Raw genomic sequence first — 14,085 nt, forward strand, 5'->3', positions numbered from 1 at the left:
TACGAGTTTTGGCCCTGTCATATTTAAATAGCAATTTCAATTACCATGTCTGCTTTTTCACTTTCTCAGCGTCGCGTATGTAGCCAGCCAAAACTCAAATGGAATACTAATTCCCTTTGTATTTCCATTGATGCCTTACAGGGAAACCTGTCAATCAGGGTCAAGGGTGGGATTATGCTATGGGGCGTGTTTGTCTTGGGAAGAGACGTCACTCACAGTCGACGGTCAAGATCAAATAAACCGGCTTCTGTTCAGGGCATCACCTCTTTATTTATTTTGTATTTATTTTAATGTTTATTTGACAAGGACAAATGCATAGAACATTGCTTTATAAAGAATAGGCCTACAAAGTAGATGCCACGCATACATGTTTCTAGCCATGACTAATTTGCAACCCCTGTCCCTGGTTAGGCTTATAAATTTAAATAAAAAATTACAGAGTATTGAGTTTAAGATTTATAATTAATAAAATACAACAAATACATCCCATATATGAAATAAGATATGGGCTTAAGTAGATGTGGAAGTCACTATAAATCAAAGTCTAGACACATTTAACAATACAAGAACACAAAAGGGTGCATATGTCTGTGCGTGCTCACATATGCAACATTATGTTTGTATGCATTGTGTTATGTCCTGTACAGTCAGTGTTCACAAAGTTGTTTCAGTTTCAGCCATTGCTTTAAATGTGTATTAAAAACCTTGAAGTCTGTCAATGTTTTAATTTCAGATGCATTCCACAAATGTATGCCTCTTACTGAAAATGATGTCTGACCAAATGTTGTTCTACGTTTTGCGGCTATAGTTTCCACTTATTTTGCCACTAGTTCTTATTCCGCTCTTTTGTTTATGTACTAGTTGACAGACTATTTCTGGTGCAACGTTGTTCACACACTTAAAAATTAGTTTTAAAAAAGAAAAATTTACAAAACTGTCAAAACTCAAGATATTATGCTTCCTTAGAATGATGCAGTGATGCCATCTTACAGATTTCTGGTCCATTACTTTTAATGCTTGTTTATATAATGACTCTTGACCGTCGACTGTGAGTGACGTCACTTCCCAAGACAAACACGCCCCATAGCATAATCCCACCCTTGACCCTGATTGACAGGTTTCCGTGTAAGGCGTCAATGGAAATACTAAGGGAATTAGTATTCCACTTGAGTTTTGGCTGGCTACATACGCGACGCTGAGAAAGTGAAAAAGCAGACATGGTAATTGAAAATGCTATTTAAATATGACAGGGCCAAAACTCGTAAGATATGGGAAACACAGTTGCAAACGGACTTTGCTTTTCCATTTGAAATCTGGCAGTCACTGTGCGTTCGCTTAAACGAAAATGCAAACGGTAATGCGCGATTTGCAATTGCGTTTGGATTATGTCACATTTTATGCGTCCACAAATTGAAAACACAATTGCAAATACAATTTGCAATTCCTTTTGAATAATGTCCGGAAAATCATTCCATAGTATTGGGTGTAGCATCTAGACCTTTGTGAAATACCTTGCTGAAATGAATTGGGAAAGCTGCCTTATATTCCTGTTCTTATATACAGTACTTAAAATAAGATGATGTGAATGTATGAGATTTTAGAATTTAATACATAGATATATATATTCATAATATATCCTCTGACATATATTTGTCATGGGGTCATTGTTATATCTTTCTAGACAATCATTGAAAAAATATCTGCAGTGCTTCTGAAAAAAAAAATCTTACATTTGAGATATAAAGGAAAATACATTTTCAGTTTGCAAAATTTGTAGGTTTAACATGTGCCATGTTCGGTAAGCAATTTGATGTCTAACCTTGAGTGAGAGATGAACCGAAGATCTGCTCACAAAGAAATATTAGGAATGACTGTCTGTGCTGTCGAATATAAGTGTTAATTGCAAATTAAATAGCTAATTGCCAATGAAAGCTAATGAGGCACATCAAAAGATTCTCTGTGGACTCCACCATTTTGAAAGTGTCTAATATACAGAGCCTTGCAAAAGTTAAGACCTATAACCAGTTTTCTCATTTTATTAAACATCCTTCATTGAAATGTTGTTTTCTGTGATACTGTCATTTTGGTGCTTTGCAGAGCTCATATGGTTGAGGGGTGCAACTTTAGTCCATTAGTTAGTGAACTTTGTACAGTAGCTTCTTGTTGGCCTCTGTGGTTTCTCTCACAGGTCTCTCTTGTTTGCACTGAGAGTTTGGGGGTACAGTCTTTTCAGTGTTTCCATGGTTTGACATCAAATGTTTACCAGAAGTTTGCAGCTCTTCTCCAGTAGTGGTGAACCTACAGCAAACCTTTAGCAACAATGTAGAGTTTGCCCCAAAGCTAATTTGCATGTGAGAATTAATGAGTTGCGAATTTGCAGCAAGTTTGCTGCAATTTTGTAGTGAATCTAGATTTGTTTGTAAGGGCATGGACGAACTGAACAAGCTATGAACAATGAGGATTTTTCATAAGTGTAACCCCAAATGTAAACCTAATTAAAAAATCTAATCCATTACAACTAAACCTAAGCAATCATTTAATAGGAAAATTACTTTTCTGTACCATGTAGGAAAGAAAACATCAGGGTTTGGAACCAAAAATGGGAAGTGTTACAGGTTCCCCTTCTCTCACTCACTCGACGTTGTGTCAATGTAGTGACACTAGGGGTCGATCTTGAGGGCCCAGATCACCTCGGATCTTTGAGAAAAGGACATTGAAAATTGCCGAGTTGAATTTGCATGCCACTCCCCCGGACATATGGGGAAAAAAAGGGAGTGGATTCATTCAGATTTTTTTCTTCGGAGCCGAGCGGTTGTACCTACTGCTGTTTCATTCACCTCCACAGAAGCGTATGCTGTTGGATAGCCAACTGCAGATTCGCCCCTGGTGGCTTTGACAGTGCTATTAAAGAGTATATTTTCTACTAAAAGAATATATTTCTTAAAAGAGCACATTGAACGTTGAACTTTTTTTTTAAAGATGTGTCTTTTTAAGATGCCTTCCGTCCTTGTGTGATTCCTGGGTGCGATCGTTATCTCTCTGCCTCCGATGGCCACGGACGCTGCCTCACGTGTCTGGGCAGCGATCACACTGTGGCAACATTTGTAGATGTCTCATGTTCTCATTGCAAGAATATGACCATGGCAACTTTGCAGTCACGGCTTTCCTTCTTCAAATGGGGGAAAGCCACTCCAGCCGCTCCCTGCGCTGCGCCTTCTACCCACAGGTATGAGTACTGGGTAATTCCCCACGGACCTCCAGATCCCCAGCACGCTCATTTGCCCCCGTCCAGATCCAAAATGAGACCAGCCCGACTCACAGCTAGCTTGACATCTCTTTCGGGGGCCCGCAAGCTGGATGAGTGTTCGATTGCTGCATCGGAGAGTGCACTGGCGATGTCGGATGCTGAGGACTCAACTGGGCTGTCACTTTCGCGTATGCCCGCCCAGTCTGAGGCCGATGCAGAGCTGACCGGCGTGCTCTCCCTGGCCGCTTTGAGTATCGGGTTGGACTGGAACCCTCCAGCAGACCAGAGGCTGAATCCTCCCTGGCCATGACTCTTCCCCTCATGGGATCTCTCCATGGTCCTCCTGAGCCTTTGAAGAGCCCCATTTGAGCTGCTAGAGTCAGTCGAGCTGAAAACCCTCTCCTTAAAGACAGCCCTCCTGATTGCGCTCACCTCCATCAAGAGGGTGGGGGACCAGCAAGCGTTCCCTGTCAGCATCCCTTCCCTGGAGTTCGGTCCGGCAGATTCTCACGTGATCCTGGGACCCCGACTGGGCTATGTGCCCAAGGTTCCCACGACTCCCTTCAGGGATCAGGCCTGTCGTTGCTGTGTCTTGTGTGTGCTTTGCGCACCTACTTGGAATGCACGCAGAGCTTTAGATGCTCTCAGCATCTCTTTGTCTGCTTTGGTTGACAGTGGAAAGGGAACGCTGTCTCCAAACAGAGGCTTGCCCACTGGATCGTGGACGCCATTGCATTGGCCTACAAGATCCAGGCCGTTTCCACCCCCTTTTGGGTTTTAGCACACTCTACAATGAATGTGGCATCCTCATGGGCACTGGCCAATGGCACCTCAAGATTTTCTGATTCGCTGTAATGTATATTCCACGGTGCAGTCTCCCTGTCAGCCTTAGGCCAGAGCTCTCTCTGACCCCGGTCACTGTGCACATGATGTCTTTTGGGGCATTGGGGGAGGTTACATGCACTCTGTTGCACCTGCTATTATGCCCGCATTAGCTTGCTTGCACCTGCATCGGCAGTTCATGTAACACGGTTCGGCTGTGGTATTTTTCCATAGGGTCCCATAGTGTCACTACTTCGACCCAATGTCAAGTGAGTGACAGAAGGGGAATGTCTCGGTTACTGTTGTAACCTCCGTTCCCTGATGGAGAGAACAAGACGTTGTGTCCCTCTTGCCACAATGCTGTACTAGCCGCTGAATTGGCCGGGACCATGTCTCAGCTCTTCAGCACAAAACCTGAATTAATCCACATTCCAGCTCCCTTTTATGGCCGTTTGTCCGGGGGAGTGGCATGCAAATTCCACTCGCCAATTTTCATTGGCCTTTTCTCAAAGATCCAAGGTGATCGGGGCTCTCAAGATCAACCCTTGGTGTCACTACATTGACACAACATCTCGTTCCCTCCATCAGGGAACGGAGGTTTCGGCAGTAACCGAGACGTTATTGACATTCAAAAGGCATTTGTATTGCGTAAGTAAAATTTTAAGTAACCAAGTTAGTTCCTTCTTTAAAATAAAGTGTTGGATAGGAGGCTAGCAAAAATGTGATTACTGTATTGTATCGATTTGAAATTCTGTTTGTTAATTGGTTGTTGTCTAAGGGAATAAGAGTCTTACCTTTTTGTGCACACCAAATCACACATTATCTTACAATGTTTCCATTTCATATGAATTATTATGTGTTTTAATGAGACTATAGCCTTCTTTACACTCCAAAATTGGCACAAAAGCTGCATCTGAAGTGGCATTTAGGTGAATTTAGAGTGACAGTTTAATGCTGCTCGGAGCAGGCATGAATCCATTTACACAGCAGGTACAAATGCATAAATAACGTTATGAGATGAATATTTTAAATATAAAATGATGAATACTTGGAAACATGAAGTTTTACTTTTAAATGAGAAACTAAATTATGAAATATATGTTTTGTCCACCTGGTTTTGTCATGACAACAACAAGGTTTAAGGCTGCTCTGATGCTGCACTTCATTTACAAAGAACCAAAGCAGTAAAGATGCCAAATGTTGGCAAATTTCAGATATTCATTTTTGTTAAAAATAGTGTTTGATTGTTAGGGCTTAGAAATATGAATAATGCAACAGTAATTTGAAGTTGGATTTGTAATTCTGTACAATGTGAGAAATGTTATTGGCAGTCTTCTCTTTGCCATGGGAACCCATTACCTCTGAACTCTTGTTGAACTGTTTGTGCAGGCAGTGTATATGCATCTGTGTGGACGTTATAGGTAAAGGCATAGACAGTCTTTGTGCATTGAAGTCTGATGCCTTGCTGTGGTTTACCAGTTTCAGTCCACTATATATGCCCCCCTCACCCAAAAGGCTCCATTAGAAGAGTGGGACCAAAGCCAAGCAATTCATCCAACATATCCCAGGCACAGGTAACTGATTAAAATGTAAACGCTCTTAGATATAAAGTGAGCAGTACCTGGCACGTTACATGTTACTATGTCAGCCATGCAAGTATTCCGTTTGCAAAGTCATTCCTGTGTTCCCAGCTGATATTATTTTTACTATCTAATGGTTTTGTTGTAAGCAAATTCTGGACCAGATTTGTTGATGCTGGTGATGCTTTTTTCTCAAATGCCATGCTAGAGTAAAAATGGCTGGGTCAATTTCTGAGCATACCTGTGGTTTGATTGCACATGTCATTTCAGTGATGTAGGGAGAAATGTTTGTGACTGGAGGACAGGGAGAGCATATAGAAAAGGAGAACTTCACACCCATCAATGTGTATTGTGATATTTGGAACAAAGCCCCCTTGTTCTACGTTCATGATGAGTTCGGCTTGCATCCTGCAACATGTTTCTTATACAGTTTCACTGGTGAGCTTGCCAGTTCATCAGGTTTGCTTATTGCAAACTAGGTTTGTGGTCAGAAAATAGGATAGCACCTTTTTTCTAGAAAGTATATACACACAGGGAGAACACATCTAATTTGTGAATAAAAGAATAATGACTGATATACTTAAAGGTCCACCCAGTAATTTTTTCCTTATTAAAAACTTTCTACTCCTAATGAATTGCATCTGAATTTTAAAAACACATTTGTATAAAATCATGAGCACTCACATGAGATGAAGACAGTCCTATCAATAACCTTTTAAAAGCTGTTTTATTGTACATGGAGAGGGTCCCTTCATGGGGGCTGCCATGTTAAAATCACATGATCAGTTGAATACTTCTCAATACTACTTAATCTCAGTAATTGCCTTGTAATGAGACATTTTCACTATTGGATTAATTTGGCTTGACTGTGAATAGTGAATTTCTACAATGGCATCTACAATGGCATCTGTAACTGAAAGCTTCTGATTTTTAATGATGCTGCATCCACACCACTAGGTGTCAGTGTAAGTGCAAGATGACACAAATAAAAAAAAAGTTTCTGAATGCAACTATGTGCAAGTTAGGTCACCTAACATCCATGTTTGTAATGCCTCCAGGCAAATTATGAACACAACTAAATCTTCTTATGGTCTAAATTCCCTCTGTTTTCTCTGAATCTGAACAAAGTTTAGCCATACACATCTGTCACAGGACAGATCGTATTCTTACAGAATTTTGTCAAAATGTGTAGTTACTGTGTTTTGCCTTTGCATGACAGTGTGTAATGTGTGAATTCTAGTCTGTTGTGTCATTGTTCTTTTTAATTATTTTTTTTATTTTACAGTCATGAGCATTAGGACCCAAGGAGTAAGACACATCTTCTGCTGCTTAAATAGCCGTAAGTCTATCATAGCAGTGGAATGCAGGCTTCACCTTTCTAAACACCTCACTGGTTGTTCTTGAAAAGAGATAAAACTCCTGGCTGCCAGTAACCTAGCTTTTCGAATCCTACACTCCTCTCTCCTCCGGTGAGGATCTCTTCTCTGTCTCTCTCTCTCTGTCGCTCCTTCTTTTATAAACACAAGCACTCATACACAAACTCCCACTCTGTCTTTTAACCACCAGTGTTTCCTACCAAAGAAGAGTTGTGACTCAGTGGCAGGCAAACAGTAGTCTTTGCTAGCTGAATATTCATTGGAGTGATCCAAGATGGCGGCGCGGTAGCACGCAGCGGCCACTCCGGATCCACAACGGTGCTATTTTTGTTAAAAAAGCCCGACTTTTGCAACACATGGACATCGGAGCAAGCAGTGTTCGTGTCTACCATCGCCAGACACTACTCAAATATAAGAATCATGCAAAAACCAAGCTGCATGATGACCTGCAGGAGGCGCTACGCGTACTCGGCTTGCTGCGGAGACCAGGCCTCCAGCCCTCGGCGTCGCCTGATGCCGGTGGCGGGGAGAGGACGTCGTAGCGGTGTGCGAGAGCGAAGCGCGGAAAGAGGGCGGGGTCCATGCTAGGCTAAAACAAACCCTAGCCGGCCGGCTCTCCCGCCTATCCTGCTCTCAAATGTTTGCTCCCTGGACAATAAACTGGACTATATCCGACTCCAGCAGGCTACGCAGCGTGAGTTTAGAGACTGCTGCGTCTTTGTTTTCACGGAGACGTGGCTTAGCGACAGAGTTCGGATGCCGCCATTCAGCTAGACGGGCTCGCCTCGTTTCGTGCCGACAGAAATACAGCTCTCTGCGGTAAGACTCGCGGTGGTGGCTTGTGTGTTTACATCAACACGAATGGTGCAAGAACTCTATGTTAGTCTCTAGTTACTGTTCATCGCTGTTGGAGCTTGTGACTGTTAGATGCAGACCTTTTATCTACCACGGAATTCACCACTGTTTGCATAACCGAGTTTACATTCCCCAGCTAACGCTAAGGAAGCTCTGTGAACTGTATGGGGCTATGAGCTGAACTGCAGAACGCTCACCCCGACGGACTGTTTATTGTCGCCGGAGATTTCAACCATGCAAATCTCAAGACAGTGCTCCCTAAATTCCATCAGTATGTGGACTTTGCAACGAGAGGGGCGAACGGCTTGATCTTGTTTACACAAACATCCCAGGCGCTGCGACGGCGGAGCCCCGCCCCACCTCGGCTACTCAGACCACATCTCTGTTATGTTAATTCCAGCATACAGACCGCTCGTCAGACGCACAAAACCGCTTCAGAAGCAGGTGAAAACCTGGCCAGCAGGAGCCATCTCTGCTCTTCAGGACTGTTTTGAGTGTACTGACTGGCACATGTTCAGGGAGGCTGCAACATATGGCTGATTCTACCAACTTGGAGGAATACACAGCATCAGTGACCAGCTACATCAGCAAGTGCATTGATGATGTCACTTTCTCCAAGACCATCACCACACGCTCCAACCAGAAGCCGTGGATGACTGCGGAGGTGCGCACGCTGCTGAGGTCCCGAGACTCCGCCTTCAGAGCAGGCGATAAGGCAGCCCTAAGAACAGCTAGGGCCAAACTGTCACGGGCAATCAGCGAGGCAAAGCGCGCACGCCCAGAGAATCCACAGTCACTTCCAGGACAGCGGTGACACGCGGCGCATGTGGCAGGGCATCCAGGCCATCACCAACTACAGGACAACATCAGTTGCCTGTGACAAAGATGCCTCCCTTCCAGATGCGCTGAACGACTTCTACGCTCGGTTTGAAGTGCAGAACGACGTGATGGCGAGGAAGTCCACCCCTCCTCCCAACGACCAGGTGCTCTGTCTTACCACGGCAGATGTGAGGAAAACTCTACGTAGAGTCAACCCACGGAAGGCTGCTGGACCAGACAACATTCCTGGCAGAGTGCTCAGAGGATGTGCAGACCAGCTAGCAGATGTTCTTACGGACATCTTCAACATCTCTCTGAGCAGCGCCGTTGTTCCAACGTGCTTCAAGGCCACCACCATCATCCCCATGCCAATGAAGTCTTCAGTGTCCTGCCTCAACGACTACCGTCCCGTCGCGACTTACACCCATCATCATGAAGTGCTTCGAGAGGCTCGTCATGAGGCAGATTAAGACCCAGCTGCCCCCTCACTAGACCCACTGCAGTTTGCGTATCGTTCAAACCGTTCAACGGACGATGCCATCACCACAACCCTCCATCTGGCCCTCACCCACCTAGACAATAAGGACTCATACGTTCGAATGCTGTTCATAGATTTCAGCTCAGCATTCAACACAATCATTCCCCAGCACCTGATTGGAAAGCTGAACCTGCTGGGCCTGGACACCTCCCTCTGCAACTGGATCCTGGACTTCCTGACTGGGAGACCTCAGTCAGTCCGGATCGGGAACAGCATCTCCACCACCACCACACTGAGCACTGGGGCCCCCAGGGCTGTGTGCTCAGTCCACTGCTGTTCACTCTGCTGACTCACGACTGTGCAGCAATGCACAGCTCGAATCACATCATCAAGTTCGCCGATGACACGACCGTGGTGGGTCTCATCAGCAAGAACAACGAGTCAGCATACAGAGAGGAGGTGCAGCGGCTGACGAACTGGTGTAGAGCCAACAACCTGTCCCTGAATGTCGACAAAACAAAAGAGATGGTTGTTGACTTTAGGAGAGCACAAGGTGAACACACTCCGCTGAACATCGACGGCTCCTCTGTGGAGATCGTCAAGAGCACCAAATTCCTTGGTGTTCACCTGGCGGAGAACCTCACCTGGTCCCTCAACACCAGCTCTATCACCAAGAAAGCCCAGCAGCGTCTCTACTTTCTTCGAAGGCTGAGGAAAGCACATCTCCCAACCCCATCCTCACTACATTCTATAGAGGGACTATTGAGAGCATCCTGAGCAGCTGCATCACTGCCTGGTTTGGGACTTGCACCGTTTCGGACCGCAAAGCCCTGCAGAGGATAGTGAGGACAGCTGAGAAGATCATTGGGGTCTCTCTTCCCTCCATCAAAGACATTTACAAAAAACACTGTATCCACAAAGCAACCAGCATTGTGGACTGACCCCACACACCCCTCACACAAACTCTTTACCCTCCTCCCGTCTGGCAAGAGGTACCGAAGCATTCGGGCCCTCACGGCCAGACTGTGTAACAGCTTCTTCCTCCAAGCCATCAGACTCCTCAATACTCAGAGACTGGTTTGACACACACGTGTCCTGAGTTGCACTTTAATTACTGTCACTTTATAACTGTCTGCTACCTCAATAACTGCTATGTGCATAGAACATTATCTCATAGTATGTTATGTTTACATTTTTAGAAACTGTCATCTTTTTGCACTACTGAGTACTGGTCGGCGCTGCACTGTCTATTGTCCTGTTCATTGTCAGTAATTTGTTGTACTGTCCCGTACTTTTTGCACATGTTTGCACGTGCACTTTATATAGGTAGTTTATATAGGTATTTTATTTCGTTGTGTAGTCTCATGTGGTCCTATGTTGGTCCTTTGTTGTTTTTATGTAGCACCATGGTCCTGGAGGAACGTTGTCTCGTTTTGCTGTGTACTGTACTAACTGTATATGGTTGAAACGACAATAAAAACCACTTGACTTGACTTGACTGGATTGGATTGGGAAAACAGGATCCTGAATTTTCTCATTTAGCATGTATACTGCAAGAAAATAATTTTCTTAATCAGTACTTTTGTTTTCAGTAAAAAATATCTAGTACATTTTTGGGAGACCTGGGTTGCTCAGCGATCAACCATGCTGACTACCACACCTGGAGTCACGAGTTCGAATCCAGAGTGTGCTGAGTGACTCCAGCCAGGTATCCTAAGCAACCAAATTGGTCCGGTTGCTAGGGAGGGTAGAGTCACATGGGGTAACCTCTTTGTGGTCGCTATAATGTGGTTCTCACTCTCGGTGGGGCGCGTGGTGAGTTGTGCGTGGATGCCGTAGAGAATAGCGTGAAGCCTCCACACTCGCTATGTCTCCATGGTAATGCACACAACAAGCCACTTGATAAGATGCGTGGATGCCGTGGAGAATAGCGTGAAGCCTCCACACTCGCTATGTCTCCGTGGTAACGCACACAACAAGCCACATGATAAGATGCGTGGATTGACGGTCTCGGATGTGGAAGCAACTGAGATTCGTCCTCCATCACCCGGATTGAGGTCGAGTCACTACGCCACCACGTGATCTAGAGTGCATTGGGAATTGGTCATTTCAAATTGGGGAGAAAAATAATTATCTAGTAATTTTGACTGGTTTAAGAATTAAAAACTAATCCTAGTATGATATTTGGTCAAATGCCTTTGGCTTCTCCTCAACAATGAATAAAGAAAAAAAAATTAAAATAAATAAAAGTATGACATTTGTGTGATTCTTTTTGTATTTATGCAATGAAAGTTGGTTTTTGGTGGTTGCTAGGGTGTTGCTTGGACACTACTGAATGGTTGGTAGATGGTTGCTTATTTTTCCAAGTCAAAATATATCGTCCCAAATTCTCTATGATATCCTGATCCCTATATACTGTATATTTGGGAATGTTTTTGGAAAAGTCTCTGATAAATGAGCAAAAGATCCTCACTTATTTTTTGCCTGCCAGGTGGACATTTGTTCTGAAATAAAAAATATTTTAGAATATAAACAATGATTCTGAATTTCTTTCATACAGACACAATGTGTAAGTATTCCAATTACCAGCTTTGTTTAGTCAAAATGAAGAGCTAACTTTATATCTACTTTAAAGAAATGTACCACCACTGGCACATAGTTGGCGCTCTTTCCAGACAAAATGATAAAAGATTGCGTTGAGTGTGAAAAACAAGCCTAGTAAAATATGTCAGTGATTATATTCATAATTTGCTGATTTACTGTACCATACAGCAGGGCCGTACTAGCTATAAGTGGTCTAAGCAGCTGCTCAGGAACCCTGAGCCACCAGAGGGCCAGAAAGCAAGGTGTTGTTTTTTTTTCTTTTCTTTTGTTTTCTTTTTTATATATATGAGGAGAAACATAGACAGACCACTGGTAAGAAATCAATGTAAGGTGTGATACCTGGTTAGATGGTGTTCGTTCGTTGACATGCAATAAATTGCAACCATTAGTTAGCTAAACTTTTGCAGCTGTGTCCCGTTATATTTAGTTATCTGTAGTCATTTAGCATTAATTTCTATAGTTATTTATTGTTAATTTATTGTTAATGATTTGTTAATTTATTGTAATTTTTTTGTATAGTTAATATTTTTTTATTTTAAGTAATATATTCAAATTTGTTGGAGACTGTAGTGGTGTCATTCTTGAGTGGGCCTTGATCCGAGGTGGGGAGGGTTAAGGGGGGGGGGCTCCAAGTAGGATTTTGCTTAGGGTCCCCATATGCTCAGAAAAGGCCCTGCCATAGAGTCTCTTTTTAAACCAGAACAGAATAATTTTTAAGAATGTTCTACAAAAATAAGGGTTAAAACAAGATATTACATTTTTTTATGGTCAAGATATCGTATCTTACTTTTCTTACCCCATTGGCAAGTTGTGTAAAATAAACTTCATTTAAGATGCAAGATATTCTGTGAAGATAATTCTTATTAATATTTTTACTGGAAAATAAGCCAAAAATACAGAGGTGAAAAAGGGCAGAAATAGAAGAGATTCGCATCACAATGTCTTGCATTCATTTCTTTATCGTCTTAACTGAAATGGCATTTTACAGAACATTCCGGAGGCAAGTTTGATGCCTCAATAAATCTGCCCCGGTCTCTCTCTCCCTTAGCTTGTCTCAGTGGAATGTCAGCTGGCAAGTACCCAGACATTGAGACTTTGCCTTTCAGAACATGCCAGTCTTACCCAAACTCCACACTAGAGCTTTAGATGTAGGCAAGTAAGCACCAGTCCCCTTATCAAAGCACTTGTCCAGCAGGGCTCATGGCTCACTGAGCCACTGATCACCAAATCCTCTGTCATAGCGAAGACCTACAGAGGGACTGCATAGGCATAAAATGTGATGTTAGAATTCATAATTTATTGTGTTTGTTCATGAACAAATATACCTACACCACACCACAATGATTGTTAATATTTCAAATTTTTATTTCTGGGAACATCAGAGACCACTAGGTTGGACATTTTTAGGACATCTTGATAGCACCTATAGGCCTATCCTGCTTGTTGTGCATAGAAATAAAACAAAATTTATCTTGTAAATCTGTGAATGGGGTTGAATAAGCCCTGTCTCATAGTTATATCAAACCTGTCAATCAAAGTAAGGGTTCACAAAATGAAAATGCTGTCATCATTTCCTCGTATTTTTGTTGCTCCGTACAATTTTCTTTCTTACATGGAACACAAAAGGAGATGTTAGGTAAAATGTCAGGAACTGAGAGCCTCAGGCACTATTCATGCAAACTCAAATCTCCTTTTGAGACATATGGAAGAAGGAAAGTCTTACGGGTTTGGTACAAAATCACATTTTGGTATTAACTATCTTTGTAAGTATCCAAGTATCTAATCCAGGTGACAGTAATTGGGTTATTTGTACAGTGTTTCCTAAAACCTTTTGAAACACTGGATACATGTATTCTGGAATGCACCCACCAAGCAAAACCCACAGACACATACAGGTAGTCCATAACAGCATTTATTACGTATAGTATAATGTGTTTACATACTGATGCAATATCTCTTCCACTTGATGGATAATTATGTACAATCCCCTTGAGTTTTCTGGGTCATTTTCATGCCTAGTCCTTTTTTTTTTTTTTTTTTTTTCTTCAAATGCAGCACTACCAAATCTAAATTAAGAACTTAATGTTTTCGCTATTCAGCTGGCCATTTTTTATACCATACAAGCCAATGGGAGCTGCCAGCACATGGCTCTGTTGGTTTAATATTTTAATGTGTTTAATTATGACTGGATGGGCTTGATAACCTTCTGTGACTTTCAGGCAATTGTCAGCAAATGAATGAGATTACATGACAAGCGCTGAATGACAGCGCAACCCAGTGCTCAGCCTTCCCACCACTTATCAG

This window comes from Xyrauchen texanus, chromosome 11 (genome assembly GCF_025860055.1).
Source record: "Xyrauchen texanus isolate HMW12.3.18 chromosome 11, RBS_HiC_50CHRs, whole genome shotgun sequence".
NCBI classification, from domain to species: Eukaryota; Metazoa; Chordata; class Actinopteri; order Cypriniformes; family Catostomidae; genus Xyrauchen; species Xyrauchen texanus.